Here is a 19454-nt window from a genome sequence, read left to right on the forward strand (position 1 = left end):
GATGTTTTTAGAGGGTTATGTGATTGTATACTGCATAGTATTATTTAATTATTAATAAACTTTTGTTTATATACTATCTATTTGGCAGGTTTTTGACTCCGTTTTTCTAAATCAGGGGAGATAGTAGAAGGAATCACCCCCTTCTTAAGAATGCCAACCGGCTCCAGGACTTCAGGAGAATCAGGCGAAAAACTCCTAGAGAGGGCATCAGCCTTAACATTCTTAGATCCCGGAATATACGAGACCACAAAATCAAAACAGGAGAAAAACAGGGACCATCGAGCCTGTCTAGGATTCAGCCGCTTGGCCGACTCGAGGTAAATCAGATTCTTATGATCGGTCAGGACCACAACACGGTGTTTAGCTCCCTCAAGCCAATGTCGCCACTTCTCAAACGCCCATTTCATAGCCAACAACTCCCGATTGCCGACATCATAATTGCGTTCCGCAGGCGAAAACTTTCTGGAAAAAAAAGCACACGGTTTCATCAAAGAACCATCAGACTCCCTCTGAGACAAAACGGCCCCTGCCCCAACCTCAGAAGCGTCAACCTCAACCTGAAAAGGAAGAGAAACATCCGGTTGACGCAACACAGGGGCAGAAGTAAATCGGCGTTTAAGCTCCTGAAAGGCCTCAACAGCCTCAGAGGACCAATTCGTCACATCAGCGCCTATCTTCGTCAAATCAGTAAGGGGCTTAACCACACTGGAAAAATTGGCAATGAAACGGCGATAGAAATTAGCAAAGCCCAAAAATTTTTGAAGTCCCTTCACAGATGTGGGTTGGATCCAGTGATGAATAGCTTGGTCCTTAACAGGATCCATTTCTATAGACGAGGGAGAAAAAATAAAACCCAAAAAAGAGACCTTCTGAACTCCGAATAGGCACTTAGGCCCTTTCACAAACAAAGCATTATCACGAAGGATCTGGAACACCATCCTGACCTGCTTCACATGAGACTCCCAATCAATGGAAAAAAATCAAAATATCATCCAAATATACGACCATGAATTTATCAAGATAATTGCGGAAAATATCATGAATGAAAGACTGGAACACAGATGGAGCATTAGAGAGCCCAAATGGCATCACAAGGTATTCAAAATGGCCTTCGGGCGTATTAAATGCAGTTTTCCATTCGTCACCCTGTTTAATACGAAGAAGATTATATGCCCCTCGGAGGTCAATCTTAGTAAACCAACTAGCCCCCTTAATCTGAGCAAACAAATCAGTAAGCAAAGGCAAGGGGTATTGGAATTTGACCATGATCTTATTAAGAAGACGATAATCAATACAGGGTATCAAGGAGCCATCCTTCTTAGCAACAAAAAAGAAACCCGCTCCCAATGGTGACGAAGAGGGCCAAATATGTCCTTTCTCCAAAGATTCCTTAACATAGCTCCGCATGGCGGCATGCTCTGGCACAGACAGATTGAAAAGTCGGCCCTTAGGGAGCTTACAACCAGGAATTAAGTTAATAGCACAATCACAGTCCCTATGTGAGGAAGGGAACTGGACTTGGGCTCATCAAATACATCCTGGAAATCTGACAAAAACTCAGGGACCTCAGAAGAGGGGGAAGAGGAAATTGACATCAAAGGAACGTCACTATGTACTCCTCGACAACCCTAACTAGTCACCGACATAGTTTTCCAATCCAGCACCGGATTATGTTCCTGTAACCATGGAAATCCCAGCACAACAACATCATGCAGGTTATGCAACACCAGAAAACAGCAATCTTCCTGATGTGCAGGAGCCATGTACATAGTCATCTGTGTCCAGTACTGAGGTTTATCCTTGGCCAAGGGTGTAACATCAATGCCCCTCAAAGGAATAGGGCTCTGCAAAGGCTGCAAGGAAAAACCACAGCGCCTGGCGAATTCTAAGTCCATTAAGTTCAGGGCAGCACCTGAATCCACAAATGCCATGACAGAAAAGGACGACAATGAGCAAATCAGGGTCACAGATAAGAGAAATTTAGGCTGTATAGTACTAATGGTAACAGACCTAGTGACTCTCTTAGTACGCTTAGGGCAATCAGAGATAACATGAGCCGAATCACCACAGTGAAAACACAGCCTATTCTGACGTCTGAATTCCTGCCGTTCTATTCTAGTCAAAATCCTATCACATTGCATAGGTTCAGGACTATGCTCAGAGGATACTGCCATATGGTGCACAGCTTTGCGCTCACACAGACGCCGATCAATCTGAATGGCTAGAGACATAGCTTCCCTCAAACCGGCAGGCGTAGGAAAGCCCACCATAACATCTTTAAGGGTTTCAGAAAGACCTTTTCTGAAAATAGCAGCCAGAGCCTCTTCATTCCATTTAGTGAGCACAGACCATTTTCTAAATTTCTGGCAGTATAACTCTGCCGCTTCCTGACCTTGACACAAGGCCAACAGGGTTTTTTCTGCATGATCCACAGAATTAGGTTCGTCATACAATAATCCGAGCGCTTGAAAAAATGCATCTACATTCAATAATGCCGGATCCCCTGTTTCAAGAGAAAAAGCCCAGTCTTGAGGGTCACCACGCAGCAAGGATATGATGATTTTCACCTGCTGAATGGGATCACCAGAAGAACGGGATTTCAAAGCAAAAAACAATTTGCAGTTATTTTTAAAGTTCAAAAACTTGGATCTGTCCCCAAAAAACAAATCAGGAGTAGGAATTCTGGGCTCTAAAGCTGGAGTCTGGACAACATAGTCCTGGATACTCTGTACTCTTGCAGCAAGTTAATCCACACGAGAAAACAAACCCTGAACATCCATGCCAAAACATATATCCTGAACCACCCAGATATCAAGAGGAAAAAAAAGACAAACCAAAGCACAGAAAAAAAAATGGTTCAGAACTTTCTTTTCCTTCTTTTGAGATACATTTAATTCATTTTTGGCCACTTGTACTGTTATGATCTGGTGGTTTAGGAACAACATGAGACAAGCTCTGAAGGAGGTGGTATCTGTACTGACCGCAAACCCTGAACCTAGCAGTGCAACTAAAAATAGCCGTAGGGGGTTCCTGACGCTCCCTAGACCCCTCGGCACAGCCTAAGATCTAACTTCCCCTAAAGATGGAAACAGGAAACCTATCTTGCCTCAGAGAACATTCCCAAAGCAAAGATAGCTGTTATGACCTGGTGGTTAGGAGCACCCAGAATGACCTGATAGTTAAACCTCATACAGGACGAGCTCTGGGATGTGGGAGCTCTGCTGACCGCAAGCCCTAATCCTATCACACACACTAGAAATAGCCGTGGAGCGCTCCTGACCAGACCTAGGCACCTCGTCACAGCCTAAGAACTATCTAGCCCTAGAGATAGAAAAAAGCCTACCTTGCCTCAGAGAAATTCCCCAAAGGTAAAGGAAGCCCCCCACATATATTGACTGTGAGTAAAGATGAAAGTCACAAACGCAGAAATGAAACAGGTTTCAGCAAAGGGAGGCCAGACTTACTAAATAGACAGAGGATAGGAAAGGTAACTTTGCGATCAGCACAAAAACCTACAAAAGACCACGCAGAGTGTGCAAAAAAGATCTCCACACCGACTCACGGTGCGGAGGGGCCACTCTGCATCCCAGAGCTTCCAGCTAGCAAGACAAAATCATGAAAACCAGCTGGACAAGAAAACAATGAACAAATAATGACTATCAGGAACTTAGCTTCTGCAGGAGAAGGCAGGTCACCAGAGAGATCCAGGAGCGAACTGAACCAATGCAAAAACATTGACAGCTGGCATGGAGTAACGATCTGAGAGGAGTTAAATAGAGCAGTCAACCAAAGGATAAACCACGTCACCTGTGTAAGGAACCTCAGAAGCAGCAGCTTTACTCACAGCCACCAGAGGGAGCCCATAGACAGAACTCGCCGAAGTACCATTCACGACCACAGGAGGGAGTTCGACATCAGAATTCACAACAGTACCCCCCCCTTGAGGAGGGGTCACCGAACCCTCACCAGAGCCCCCAGGCCGATCAGGATGAGCCAAATGAAAGGTACGAACAAGATCGGCAGCATGAACATCAGAGGCAAAAACCCAGGAATTATCTTCCTGACCATAACCCTTCCACTTGACCAGGTACTGGAGTTTCTGTCTCGAAACACGAGAATCCAAAATCTTCTCCACCACATACTCCAACTCCCCCTCGACCAACACCGGGGCAGGAGGATCAACGGAGGGAACCATAGGCGCCACGTATCTCCGCAACAACGACCTATGGAACACATTATGGATGGCAAAAGAAGCTGGAAGATCCAAACGAAATGACACAGGATTAAGAACTTCAGAAATCTTATATGGTCCAATGAAACGAGGCTTAAACTTAGGAGAGGAAACCTTCATAAGAACGTGACGAGATGTGTTATGACCTGGTGGTCAGGACAATAATGGACCTGGTGGTTAAGAGCACACGGAAAGACCTGATAGTTACTGATAATATAGGGCGAGCTCTGAGACGTGGGAACTCTGCTGACCGCAATCCCTAATCCTATCACACACATTAGAAATAGCCGTGGATTGCTCCTAACGCTCCCTATGCAACTCGACACAGCCTAAGGAACTAGCTAGCCCTAAAGATAGAAAAATAAAGCATACCTTGCCTCAGAGAAATTCCCCAAAGGAAAAGGCAGCCTCCCACATATAATGACTGTGAGTAAAGATGAAAATTACGAACACAGAGATGAAATAGATTTAGCAAAGTGAGGCCCAACTTACTGAACAGACAGAGGATAGGAAAGGTAGCTTTGCGGTCAGCACAAAAAACTACAAAAAGACCACGCAGAGGGCGCAAAAAGACCCTCCGCACCGACTCACGGTGCGGAGGTGCTCCCTCTGCGTCCCAGAGCTTCCAGCAAGCAAGACAACAATCAAAATAGCAAGCTGGACAGAAAAATAGCAAACCAGAGAAAAACAAGCAGGAACTTAGCTTCTGCTGGGAAGACAGGTCACAAGAACGATCCAGGAGTGAACTAGACCAATACTGGAACATTGACAGGTGGCATCGAGCAATGATCTAGGTGGAGTTAAATAGAGCAGCCAGCTAACGAATTAACCTCGTCACCTGTGGAAGGAACCTCAGAAGCCGCAGCCCCACTCACCACCACCAGAGGAAGCCCATGGACAGAACCAGCCGAAGTACCATTCATGTCCACAGGAGGGAGCTTGACAACAGAATTCACAACAGAGATGACAACCAAACCAAATCCCCAACACGAAGTCGGGGACCAACACAACGCCGGCGGTTAGCAAAACGTTGAGCCTTCTCCTGGGACAATGTCAAATTGTCCACCACATGAGTCCAAATCTGCTGCAACCTGTCCACCACCGCATCCACACCAGGACAGTCCGAAGGCTCAACCTGCCCTGAAGAGAAACGAGGATGGAAACCAGAATTACAGAAAAAAGGAGAAACTAAAGTAGCCGAGCTGGCCCGATTATTAAGGGCGAACTCAGCCAAAGGCAAGAAAGACACCCAATCATCCTGAATAGCAGAAACAAAGCATCTCAGATATGTCTCCAAAGTTTGATTAGTTTGTTCGGTTTGGCCATTAGTCTGAGGAAGAAAAAGACAAATCAATGCCCATCTTAGCGCAAAAGGACCGCCAAAACCTTGAAACAAACTGGGAACCTCTGTCCGAGATCATGTTCTCTGGAATGCCATGCAAACGAACCACATGCTGGAAAAACAATGGCACCAAATCAGAGGAGGAAGGCAGTTTAGATAAGGGTACCAAATGGACCATCTTAGAGAAGCGATCACAAACCACCCTGTCATGATATGTACTTTTGCCCTGTCCTGTATTTTAATAATATGCCATTTGATGTATGTAACTGTTCTCTGGTTTCTATTAGCTGTAATTTATGTATTTTCTTGTGCTGGGAGTTCACCTGTAACAATATGTCTCCTTCCCCCAATACTTGCAGCCCTAAGCTCTAATGTAATTAAGCTTTGTCAACATCACTAGTAGAGGAATAGCCATTCTTCCTCACAGCAGGTGGCTAGTCAAATGTACATACTACATAGATTAAGCGGAGCCCACCAGTCTAGAATCTTCTGGTGGACCCTACCATTGAATAGAAGGTGTGACCCCTACCCCCCTTCATGGGCGGATCCCAGGAGCTCAGACAATCCATTCTTATTTTGAGATCAGATGTGAGTTGATCCTTGAAGGAGAAGGAGTGGGGATTCTTAGCTGAGGCAAGACCCCATGTCCATCTGTGACTGCGGAAGCGAACGGGGCGAGACTTGAGCTGAGGACATATCTCGTCGTTCGTGGGATTGTTTTGGCATCCCATGGACTCGTGTGGACTATTGCTTTGTTAGCTGGCACAAGGATTATTGGGAGGTGCCCCCGAATCTGTTCCGTTGGACTAATTGTGGACTCTGTAGATCTACCTGCATGTGTTGTTCCAGCGTTCTTGATAATAAATCTGTTGAATCATCCCTCGGCCTGTTGTCCCTTCTTGCTCTGCCGTACACCCCGTCACACACCCAAATGACCGACATCTTTTGAGAAACAGGGAGATCAGAAATAAAATCCATGGAAATATGCGTCCAGGGCCTCTTCGGGATCGGCAAGGGCAAAAGCAACCCACTGGCACGAGAACAGCAGGGCTTAGCCCGAGCACAAATCCCACAGGACTGCACAAAAGAACGCACATCCTGTGACAAAGAAGGCCACCAAAAGGATCTAGCCACCAAATCTCTGGTACCAAAGATTCCAGGATGACCAGCCAATACTGAACAATGAATCTCCGAGATAACTCTACTAGTCCATCTATCAGGGACAAACAGTTTCTCCGTAGGACAACGGTCAGGTCTATCAGCCTGAAACTTTTGCAGCACACGCCTTTAAGAATTCTTTAAGAATACCCGCCGGCTCCGGAACACCCGGAGAGTCAGGCACAAAACTCCTTGACAGGGCGTCAGCCTTCACATTCTTAGATCCCGGAAGGTATGAAACCACAAAATCAAAACGGGAGAAAAAGAGCGACCATCGAGCCTGTCTAGGATTCAACCGTTTGGCAGACTCGAGATAAGTTAAATTCTTGTGATCCGTCAAGGCCACCACGCGATGTTTAGCTCCTTCAAGCCAATGTCGCCACTCCTCGAATGCCCACTTCATGGCCAACAACTCCCGATTGCCCACATCATAATTTCGCTCAGCAGGCAAGAATTTTCTAGAAAAGAAGGCACAGGGTTTTATCACCGAGCCATCAGAACTTGTTTGCGACAAAACAGCCCCTGCTCCAATTTCAGAAGCATCAACCTCCACCTGAAAAGGGAGCGAAACATCTGGCTGGCACAACACAGGGGCAGAAGCAAAACGACGCTTCAACTCCTGAAAAGCCTCTACAGCCGCAGAGGACCAATTGACCACATCAGCACCTTTCTTGGTCAAATCAGTCAACGGCTTAGCAACACTGGAAAAGTTAGCGATGAAGCGACGATAAAAATTAGCAAAGCCCAGGAACTTCTGCAAGCTCTTCACAGATGTCGGCTGAGTCCAATCGTAAATGGCCTGAACTTTAACAGGGTCCATCTCGATAGTAGAAGGGGAAAAAATGAACCCCAAAAATGAAACCTTCTGAACTTCAAAGAGACACTTTGACCCCTTCACAAACAAGGAATTCGCACGAAGGACCTGGAACACCATTCTGACCTGCTTCACATGAGATTCCCAATCATCCGAAAAGACCAAAATGTCATCCAAATATACAATCATGAATCTATCCAGGTACTCTCGGAAGATGTCATGCATAAAGGACTGAAACACAGATGGAGCATTAGAAAGCCCGAATGGCATAACCAGGTACTCAAAATGGCCCTCGGGCATATTAAATGCCGTTTTCCATTCATCACCCTGTTTAATTCGCACAAGATTATATGCACCACGAAGATCTATCTTGGTGAACCAACTAGCCCCCTTAATCCGAGCAAATAAATCAGACAGCAGCGGCAAAGGATACTGAAATTTGACTGTGATCTTATTAAGAAGGCGGTAATCAATACAAGATCTCAAAGAACCATCCTTCTTGGCCACAAAAAAGAACCCTGCTCCCAATGGTGACAACGACGGACGAATATGACCCTTCTCCAAGGATTCCTTTATATAACTCCGCATAGCGGCGTGCTCTGGCACAGATAAATTAAACAGATGGCCCTTAGGAAACTTACTAGCAGGAATCAAATCAATAGCACAGTCGCAATCCCTATGAGGAGGTTTTTATCAGGTAATCTGATAAAAACTCAGGGACTTCAGAAGGAGTGGAAGGTGAGATTGAGAGCAATGGAACATCACCATGTACCCCCTGACAACCCCAGCTGGACACAGACATAGATTTCCAATCCAACACTGGATTATGGACCTGTAGCCATGGCAACCCCAAAACGACCACATCATGCAGATTATGCAACACCAAAAAGCGAATATCCTCATGATGTGCAGGAGCCTTGCACATGGTCAATTGAGTCCAGTACTGAGGCTTATTCTTGGCCAAAGGCGTAGCATCAATTCCTCTCAATGGAATAGGATACTGCAAGGGCTCCAAGAAAAAACCACAGCACCTGGCAAACTCCAAGTCCATCAAATTCAGGGCAGCACCTGAATCCACAAATGCCAATACAGAGTAGGATGACAGAGAGCAAATCAGAGTAACGGACAAAAGAAATTTAGACTGTACCGTACCAATGGTGGCAGACCTAGCGAACCGCTTAGTGCGCTTAGGACAATCGGAGATAGCATGAGTGGATTCACCACAGTAAAAACACAGCCCATTCCGACGTCTGTGTTCTTGCCGTTCAGCTCTGGTCAAAGTCCTATCACACTGCATAGGCTCAGGCCTATGCTCAGAGAATACCGCCAGATGGTGCACAGCTTTGCGCTCACGCATGCGCCGATCGATCTGAATGACCAAAGACATAGACTCATTCAGACAAGCAGGCGTGGGAAATCCCACCATGACATCCTTAAGGGCTTCAGAAAGACCCTTTCTGAAAATTGCCGCCAGGGCACATTCATTCCACTGAGTAAGCACAGACCACTTTCTAAACTTCTGACAGTACACCTCCGCTTCATCCTGACCCTGACACAAAGCCAGCAAGATTTTCTCTGCCTGATCCACTGAATTTGGTTCATCATAAAGCAATCCAAGCGCCAGAAAAAATGCATCAACATCACGCAATGCCGGATCTCCTGGCGCAAGGGAAAATGCCCAGTCTTGAGGGTCACCACGCAACAAAGAAATAATGATTTTTACCTGTTGAACGGGGTCACCAGAGGAGCGGGATTTCAAAGCTAGAAACAGTTTACAATTATTTTTGAAATTCAAGAACCTAAACCAGGGATTCAAGCTTCAGGAGGCTAATTTGCATATTCCAGGTGCCTTCTGGGAGAAGCGAAGTCTCCCTAAGCTAGAAGATCGTTGGGTACAGCCGGGACCAGCTGCTTCGAAAGCATCACCAAACCAGGGATTCAAGCTTCAGGAGGCTAATTTGCATATTCCAGGTGCCTTCTGGGAGAAGCGAAGTCTCCCTAAGCTAGAAGATCGTTGGGTACAGCCGGGACCAGCTGCTTCGAAAGCATCACCAAACCAGGGATTCAAGCTTCAGGAGGCTAATTTGCATATTCCAGGTGCCTTCTGGGAGAAGCGAAGTCTCCCTAAGCTAGAAGATCGTTGGGTACAGCCGGGACCAGCTGCTTCGAAAGCATCACCAAACCAGGGATTCAAGCTTCAGGAGGCTAATTTGCATATTCCAGGTGCCTTCTGGGAGAAGCGAAGTCTCCCTAAGCTAGAAGATCGTTGGGTACAGCCGGGACCAGCTGCTTCGAAAGCATCACCAAACCAGGGATTCAAGCTTCAGGAGGCTAATTTGCATATTCCAGGTGCCTTCTGGGAGAAGCGAAGTCTCCCTAAGCTAGAAGATCGTTGGGTACAGCCGGGACCAGCTGCTTCGAAAGCATCACCAAACCAGGGATTCAAGCTTCAGGAGGCTAATTTGCATATTCCAGGTGCCTTCTGGGAGAAGCGAAGTCTCCCTAAGCTAGAAGATCGTTGGGTACAGCCGGGACCAGCTGCTTCGAAAGCATCACCAAACCAGGGATTCAAGCTTCAGGAGGCTAATTTGCATATTCCAGGTGCCTTCTGGGAGAAGCGAAGTCTCCCTAAGCTAGAAGATCGTTGGGTACAGCCGGGACCAGCTGCTTCGAAAGCATCACCAAACCAGGGATTCAAGCTTCAGGAGGCTAATTTGCATATTCCAGGTGCCTTCTGGGAGAAGCGAAGTCTCCCTAAGCTAGAAGATCGTTGGGTACAGCCGGGACCAGCTGCTTCGAAAGCATCACCAAACCAGGGATTCAAGCTTCAGGAGGCTAATTTGCATATTCCAGGTGCCTTCTGGGAGAAGCGAAGTCTCCCTAAGCTAGAAGATCGTTGGGTACAGCCGGGACCAGCTGCTTCGAAAGCATCACCAAACCAAATTTTTGCCTGTAGGACATTATTGCAAGAGAGCTTGGCTGAGTAGATTACACAAGAAGGAAAACACACAGCAAGTCAGCAGGATCTAGGAGCAACATGGCAGATGTGACAACCTACATGGTGAGCTGCAGCATGTGCTACATGTTCACAGATCGACCAGAAGAAGAATCCAATTTCACCTGTCAGAAGTGTAGACTAGTGGCCCTTTTAGAAGAAAAGGTGCGGGGTCTGGAAGAAAGAATAGCAACTTTGAAACTCATCAAAGAGAATGAAGACTTTCTAGACAGAACAGAAGCATCTCTACTGGTCACAGAAGGTGCAAAAAGTGTCAGAGAACCTCCAAAAGCAGATGAGTGGAAGCATGTGACCAAAAGAAGCAAGAAGACCATGGAGAAATCACCAACCACACAACTGAAGAACCGATATCAAATCTTTGTAGAGGATGAAGATGGCACACCTAAGAATGAAGCAATACCAGCAAGCAAAAAAGAAAAGGGCACACAGCAACAAGTGACAGCAAAAAGTACAGCCAAGAAGCAACGAAGAGTGGTGGTGGTGGGAGACTCACTACTGAGAGGCACAGAAGCAGCCATCTGCAGACCGGACATAACTGCAAGAGAAGTATGCTGCCTTCCAGGTGCGATGATCAAGGATGTGACCGATAGGATACCAAAGCTCTTCAGCTCCAAGGACGTCCACCCATTTCTTCTGATACATGTTGGCACCAATGACACGGCAAGGAAGGACCTAACGACAATCTGCAAGGACTTTGAAGAGTTGGGGAAGAAAGTAAAGGAACTGGATGCACAGGTAGTTTTTTCTTCTATCCTTCCAGTAGATGGGCATGGCACCAGGAGATGGAACAGGATCCTTGATGCAAACAACTGGCTAAGACGATGGTGCAGACAACAAGGATTTGGATTCCTGGACCACGGTGTGAATTACTGGTATGATGGACTCCTCGCCAGAGACGGACTACACCTCAACAAACCTGGGAAACACACATTCGCCAGAAGACTCGCTACACTCATCAGGAGGGCGTTAAACTAGAAGAAGAGGGGACGGGAAGAAAAACATTAGACTCGAACAAAGACGACCCAGGAAAACATACTCAGAAAGGAGGTAAGAACATTTCTAAAACAATCCACAGTGAGGAGATTGGAACAAAACAAAATCCTCTAAACTGCATGCTCGCAAACGCCAGAAGCCTGACAAACAAGATGGAAGAACTAGAAGCAGAAATATCTACAGGTAACTTTGACATAGTGGGAATAACCGAGACATGGTTAGATGAAAGCTATGACTGGGCAGTTAACTTACAGGGTTACAGTCTGTTTAGAAAGGATCGTAAAAATCGGAGAGGAGGAGGGGTTTGTCTCTATGTAAAGTCTTGTCTAAAGTCCACTTTAAGGGAGGATATTAGCGAAGGGAATGAGGATGTCGAGTCCATATGGGTTGAAATTCATGGAGGGAAAAATGGTAACAAAATTCTCATTGGGGTCTGTTACAAACCCCCAAATATAACAGAAAGCATGGAAAGTCTACTTCTAAAGCAGATAGATGAAGCTGCAACCCATAATGAGGTCCTGGTTATGGGGGACTTTAACTACCCGGATATTAACTGGGAAACAGAAACCTGTGAAACCCATAAAGGCAACAGGTTTCTGCTAATAACCAAGAAAAATTATCTTTCACAATTGGTGCAGAATCCAACCAGAGGAGCAGCACTTTTAGACCTAATACTATCTAATAGACCTGACAGAATAACAAATCTGCAGGTGGTTGGGCATTTAGGAAATAGCGACCACAATATTGTGCAGTTTCACCTGTCTTTCACTAGGGGGACTTGTCAGGGAGTCACAAAAACATTGAACTTTAGGAAGGCAAAGTTTGAACAGCTTAGAGATGCCCTTAATCTGGTAGACTGGGACAATATCCTCAGAAATGAGAATACAGATAATAAATGGGAAATGTTTAAGAACATCCTAAATAGGCAGTGTAAGCGGTTTATACCTTGTGGGAATAAAAGGACTAGAAATAGGAAAAACCCAATGTGGCTAAACAAAGAAGTAAGACAGGCAATTAACAGTAAAAAGAAAGCATTTGCACTACTAAAGCAGGATGGCACCATTGAAGCTCTAAAAAACTATAGGGAGAAAAATACTTTATCTAAAAAACTAATTAAAGCTGCCAAAAAGGAAACAGAGAAGCACATTGCTAAGGAGAGTAAAACTAATCCCAAACTGTTCTTCAACTATATCAATAGTAAAAGAATAAAAACTGAAAATGTAGGCCCCTTAAAAAATAGTGAGGAAAGAATGGTTGTAGATGACGAGGAAAAAGCTAACATATTAAACACCTTCTTCTCCACGGTATTCACGGTGGAAAATGAAATGCTAGGTGAAATCCCAAGAAACAATGAAAACCCTATATTAAGAGTCACCAATCTAACCCAAGAAGAGGTGCGAAACCGGCTAAATAAGATTAAAATAGATAAATCTCCGGGTCCGGATGGCATACACCCACGAGTACTAAGAGAACTAAGTAATGTAATAGATAAACCATTATTTCTTATTTTTAGTGACTCTATAGCGACAGGGTCTGTTCCGCAGGACTGGCGCATAGCAAATGTGGTGCCAATATTCAAAAAGGGCTCTAAAAGTGAACCTGGAAATTATAGGCCAGTAAGTCTAACCTCTATTGTTGGTAAAATATTTGAAGGGTTTCTGAGGGATGTTATTGTGGATTATCTCAATGAGAATAACTGTTTAACTCCATATCAGCATGGGTTTATGAGAAATCGCTCCTGTCAAACCAATCTAATCAGTTTTTATGAAGAGGTAAGCTATAGACTGGACCACGGTGAGTCATTGGACGTGGTATATCTCGATTTTTCCAAAGCGTTTGATACCGTGCCGCACAAAAGGTTGGTACACAAAATGAGAATGCTTGGTCTGGGGGAAAATGTGTGTAAATGGGTTAGTAACTTGCTTAGTGATAGAAAGCAGAGGGTGGTTATAAATGGTATAGTCTCTAACTGGGTCGCTGTGACCAGTGGGGTACCGCAGGGGTCAGTATTGGGACCTGTTCTCTTCAACATATTCATTAATGATCTGGTAGAAGGTTTACACAGTAAAATATCGATATTTGCAGATGATACAAAACTATGTAAAGCAGTTAATACAAGAGAAGATAGTATTCTGCTACAGATGGATCTGGATAAGTTGGAAACTTGGGCTGAAAGGTGGCAGATGAGGTTTAACAATGATAAATGTAAGGTTATACACATGGGAAGAGGGAATCAATATCACCATTACACACTGAACGGGAAACCACTGGGTAAATCTGACAGGGAGAAGGACTTGGGGATCCTAGTTAATGATAAACTTACCTGGAGCAGCCAGTGCCAGGCAGCAGCTGCCAAGGCAAACAGGATCATGGGGTGCATTAAAAGAGGTCTGGATACACATGATGAGAGCATTATACTGCCTCTGTACAAATCCCTAGTTAGACCGCACATGGAGTACTGTGTCCAGTTTTGGGCACCGGTGCTCAGGAAGGATATAATGGAACTAGAGAGAGTACAAAGGAGGGCAACAAAATTAATAAAGGGGATGGGAGAACTACAATACCCAGATAGATTAGCGAAATTAGGATTATTTAGTCTAGAAAAAAGACGACTGAGGGGCGATCTAATAACCATGTATAAGTATATAAGGGGACAATACAAATATCTCGCTGAGGATCTGTTTATACCAAGGAAGGTGGCGGGCACAAGGGGGCATTCTTTGCGTCTGGAGGAGAGAAGGTTTTTCCACCAACATAGAAGAGGATTCTTTACTGTTAGGGCAGTGAGAATCTGGAATTGCTTGCCTGAGGAGGTGGTGATGGCGAACTCAGTCGAGGGGTTCAAGAGAGGCCTGGATGTCTTCCTGGAGCAGAACAATATTGTATCATACAATTATTAGGTTCTGTAGAAGGACGTAGATCTGGGGATTTATTATGATGGAATATAGGCTGAACTGGATGGACAAATGTCTTTTTTCGGCCTTACTAACTATGTTACTATGTTACTATGTAACCTAGATCTATCCCCAGAAAATAAGTCAGGAATAAGAATTTTAGGCTCTAACATAGGATTCTGAACCACAAAATCTTGAATGTTTTGTACCCTTGCAGAGAGATGATCCATACAAGAGGACAGACCTTGAATGTCCATATCTATACCTGTGTCCTGAACCTGTGAAAATCTGTGCTTTCGTCTGATGAGTCCAAATTTGAGATCTTTGGTTCCAACCACCGTGTCTTTGTGCAATGCAGAAAAGGTGAACGGATGGACTCTACATGCCTGGTTCCCACCATGAAGCATGGAGGAGGAGGGGGGTGATGGTGTGGGGGTGCTTTGCTGGTGACACTGTTGGGCATTTATTCAAAATTGAAGGCATACTGAACAAGCATGGCTACCACAGCATCTTGCAGCGGCATGCTATTCCATCCGGTTTGTGTTTAGTTGGACCATCATTTATTTTTCAACAGGACAATGACCCCAAACACACCTCCAGGCTGTGTAAGGGCTATTTGACCAAGAAGGAGAGTGATGGGGTGCTACGCCAGATGACCTGGCCTCCACAGTCACCAGACCTGAACCCAATCGAGATGGTTTGGGGTGAGCTGGACCGCAGAGTGAAGGTAAAAGGGCCAACAAGTGCTAAGCATCTCTGGGAACTCCTTCAAGATTGTTGGAAGACCATTTCCGGTGACTACCTCTTGAAGCTCAGCAAGAGAATACCAAGAGTGTGCAAAGCAGTCATCAAAGCAAAAGGTGGCTACTTTAAAGAACATAGAATATAAGACATATTTTCAGTTGTTTCACACTTTTTTGTTAGGCATATAATTCCACATGTGTTTATTCATAGTTTTGATGCCTTCAGTGTGATTGTACAATTTTCATAGTCATACAAATACAGAAAAATCTTTAAATGAGAAGGTGTGTCCAAACTTTTGGTCTGTACTGTGTAGTAAGAGTGACCATGTCTTTAAATTACCCAGTTATTGTGTGAGAGGCTAAGTTAGCAGGCAAAACAGTTTCCAAATGTTATAAATGAGGATGCACTACTGTGAAATTGCAAATAAATGTGTACACTCTGCTGTTATTAGAATAGAAGTGTGTAACATATCAAAGTTTATAACTCACAATGAAACATACAAAGAGATTAACTTAATAATATGCCTGAAGTAGAATTATATTAACATTTTTTCCAGAAAAATTAATCCCTTCATGGCTTTGGGATTTTCCTTTTCCATTTTTTGCTTTTTATCCTCGGAGCCATAACTTTTTATTTTTCAACAATAAGGCAATGTGAGAGCTTGTTTTTTGCAGTATGAGTTGTACTTTTGAATGGTACCACTGATTTTACCAAATAGTGTACTGAAAAATGGAAAAATTGCATTAAAATGACAAAAAAATTGATATTCCAAGATAGTTTTTTTTTTTTTGCCATGTTCACTAAATGCTAAAACTGACTTGCAATTATGATTCTCCAGGTCATTACGAGTACATAGACATAATGCATTTACAGGTTTTTTCTTATTTAACCCCTTTACTTGAGAAGGTTTTTTGCACGTTAATGGCAAGGCCAATTTTTGCAATTCTGACCACTGTAAATTTACGAGGTTATAACTTTGGAATGCATTAACGTAACCCGGAGATTCTGAGTTTTTTTTGTGACATATTGTACTTCATGATCATGGTTACATTTCTTCAGTATGACTGTTTATTTGTGAAAAAAACTGAAATTTGGCAAAAATTAGGAAAATTTTACAATTTCCAACCTTTGAATTTTCATGCCCTTAAATCACAGAGATATGTCACACAAAATAATTAATAAATAACATTTCCAACATGTCTACTTTACATCAGGAGAATTAAAAAAAAAAAAAAAAACATTTCTTGGGAAGATATAAGGGTTAAAAGTTGACCTACAATTTTTCATTTTTCCAACAAAATTTAGAAAAACATTTTTAAGGACCACATCACATTTGAAATCAGTTTGTGGGGTCTATGTGAAAGAACATACCAAAAAATGAGACCATTCTAAAAATTGCACCCCTCAAAGTGCTCAAAACCACATTCAAGAAGTTTATTAACCTTTCAGGAATTTTTTTGAAACAGAAATAACATTTGACTTTTTTCAAAATTTTTTTATTCTGATGCAATTTTTTTACTTTGACAAGATTAATAGGGAAAAATGGACTCCAAAATTTGTTGTGTAAATTTTCCTGAGTGCACAGATACCCCACATGAATGAGAAAACCACTGTTTCTGCGCACTGCAAATCTCAAAAGGAAAGGGGCGCGAATTGAGTTTTTGAATGCAAAACTTACTGGAACAATTAGAGGATGCAATGTTGCGTTTGGACACCATTTCAGGAACTAGACCACTCATGGATCTGATCTAGATGTGTGGTGTGCACATTGAACCCTCAGGTGCTTCACAGAAGTTTATAACGTTGAGTTGTAAAAATAAAAAAAATCACAACAAATATGCTGTCAGCACAAAATATTGCATTTTCATAAGAGTAACAGTAGAAAATACACTATAAAATTTGTTGCACAATTTCTCCTGAGTTCGCCAATACCCAATGTAAGGGAGAAAAATACCAATTTGGCGAATGGCATGGCTTAGAAGGGAAGGAGTGTATTTCAACTTTTTGAACGTAAAATTTCCTGGAATCATTGGCGGACATCATGTCTCATTTGGAAAAGCCCCTGATGTGCCTAAACAGTGGAAATCCCTCACAAGTGACTCCATTTTTTAAAATATACCCTTCACGATATGTATTTATATGCATTGTAAGCACCTTAACCCCTTAGCGACCGCCGATACGCCTTTTAACGGCGGCCGCTAAGGGTACTTAAACCACAGCGCCGTTAATTAACGGCGCTGTGGAAAAAGTAAATAGCGCCCCCCAGAGTTGGATTTTCTCCGGGGTCTCGGCTGCCGGGGGTAGCCGAGACCCCAGAGAACATGATTCGGGGGTTTTTTTACCAACCCCACATTTGCGATCGCCGGTAATTAACCGTTTACCGGCGATCGCAAAAAAAAAGCGATCTCTTTTTAATTTCTCTGTCCTCCAATGTGATCGCACATCATAGGACAGAGAAAAGGGGTCCCAGATAGCCCCCCGATACTCACCTATCTCCCCCGGTGCTCCTCGTGGCTCCCGGTGGGCGCCGCCATCTTCAAAATGGCAGGCGCATGCGCAGTGCACCCGCCGGCCGGCACCTGGAGAATCTTTGGGGTCTCGGCTGCCGGGGGTAGCCGAGACCCCAAAGAACATGATCGGGGTCGGTTTTACCGACCCCTGTTTTGCGATCGCCGGTAATTAACTGTTTACCGGCTACCGCAAAAAAAAAAATCAAAGTGTAATTCTCTGTCCTCTGATGTGATCGCACATCAGAGGACAGAGAAAGAGGGTGATTCGGGGACCCTATTATACTTACCGGTGTCCCTGGATCCTCCTGCTGCTCCTCCTGGCTGCCGGGGAAAAGAAAATGGCGGGCGCATGCGCAGTGCACCCGCCATCTATCGCCATCTGCCGGCCGACAGGAGAAGAGCAGTTGGGGCTAAAATTAGGGTTAGGGTTAGGGTTAGGGCTAGGGTTAGGGCTAGGGTTAGGGCTAGGGTTAGGGCTAGGGTTAGGGTTAGGGCTAGGGTTAGGGCTAGGGTTAGGGTTAGGGCTAGGGTTAGAGCTAGGGTTAGGGTTAGGGTTAGGGCTAGGGCTAGGCTTAGGACTAGGGTTAGGGTTAGGGTTAGGGTTAGAGCTAGGGTTAGGGCTAGAGTGAGGGCTAGGGTTAGGGTTAGGGCTAGGGTTGGGGCTAGGGTTAGGGCTAGGGTTAGGGCTAGGGGTAGGGTTAGGGTTAAGGCTAGGGTTAGGGTTAGGGCTAGGGTTAGGGCTAGGGTTAGGGTTAGGGCTAGGGTTAGGGTTAGGGCTAGAGTTAGGGTTAAGGTTAGGGCTAGGGTTAGGGCTAGGGTTAGGGCTAGGGTTAGGGCTAGGGCTAGGGTTAGGGCTAGGGTTAGGGCTAGGGTTAGGGTTGGGGCTAAATTTAGGGTTAGGGTTGGGGCTAAATTTAGGGTTAGGCTTCTTTCACACTTATGTCGGTACGGGGCCGTCGCAATGCGTCAGCCCGACATACCGACGCACGTTGTGAAAATTGTGCACAACGTGGGCAGCGGATGTAGTTTTTCAACGCATCCACTGCCCAATCTATGTCCTGGGGAGGAAGGGGGCGGAGTTACAGCCATGCATGTGCGGTCAGAAATGGCGGACGCGACGTACAAAATAACTTTACATTGAACGTTTTTTGTGCCTACGGTCCGCCAAAACACAACTGATCCAGTGCACGACGGACGCGACGTGTGGCCATCCGTCACGATCCGTCGGCAATACAAGTCTATGGGCAAAAAAACGCATCCTGCGGGCACATTTGGAGGATCCGTTTTTTGTCCAAAACGACGGATTGCGACGGATGCCAAACGACGCAAGTGTGAAAGTAGCCTTATGGCTAGTGTTAGGGTTGGGGCTAAAGTTAGGGCTAGGGTTGGGGCTAAAGTTAGGGTTAGATTTGGGGTTAGGGTTTGGATTAGAGTTGGTATTAGGGTTAGGGTTGGCATTAGGGTTACGCTTGGGATTAGGGTTAGGTTTGGGATTAGGATTGTGATTATGGGTGTATTGGGATTAGGGCTAGGTTTGAGATTAGGGTTGAGATTAGGATTAGGGGTGTGTTGGATTTAGGGTTTTGATTAGGGTTATGGTTAGGGTTGACATTAGGGTTGTTTTGGGGTAAGGGTTGTGATTATCGTTAGGGTTAGTGATTATGGATCGGGTTGGAATTAGGGTTAGGGTTGTGTTGGGGTTAGGGTTGGAGCTAGAATTGGGGGGTTTCCACTGTTTAGTTACATCAGGGG

This window comes from Ranitomeya imitator, chromosome 1 (genome assembly GCF_032444005.1).
Source record: "Ranitomeya imitator isolate aRanImi1 chromosome 1, aRanImi1.pri, whole genome shotgun sequence".
Classification (NCBI taxonomy): domain Eukaryota; kingdom Metazoa; phylum Chordata; class Amphibia; order Anura; family Dendrobatidae; genus Ranitomeya; species Ranitomeya imitator.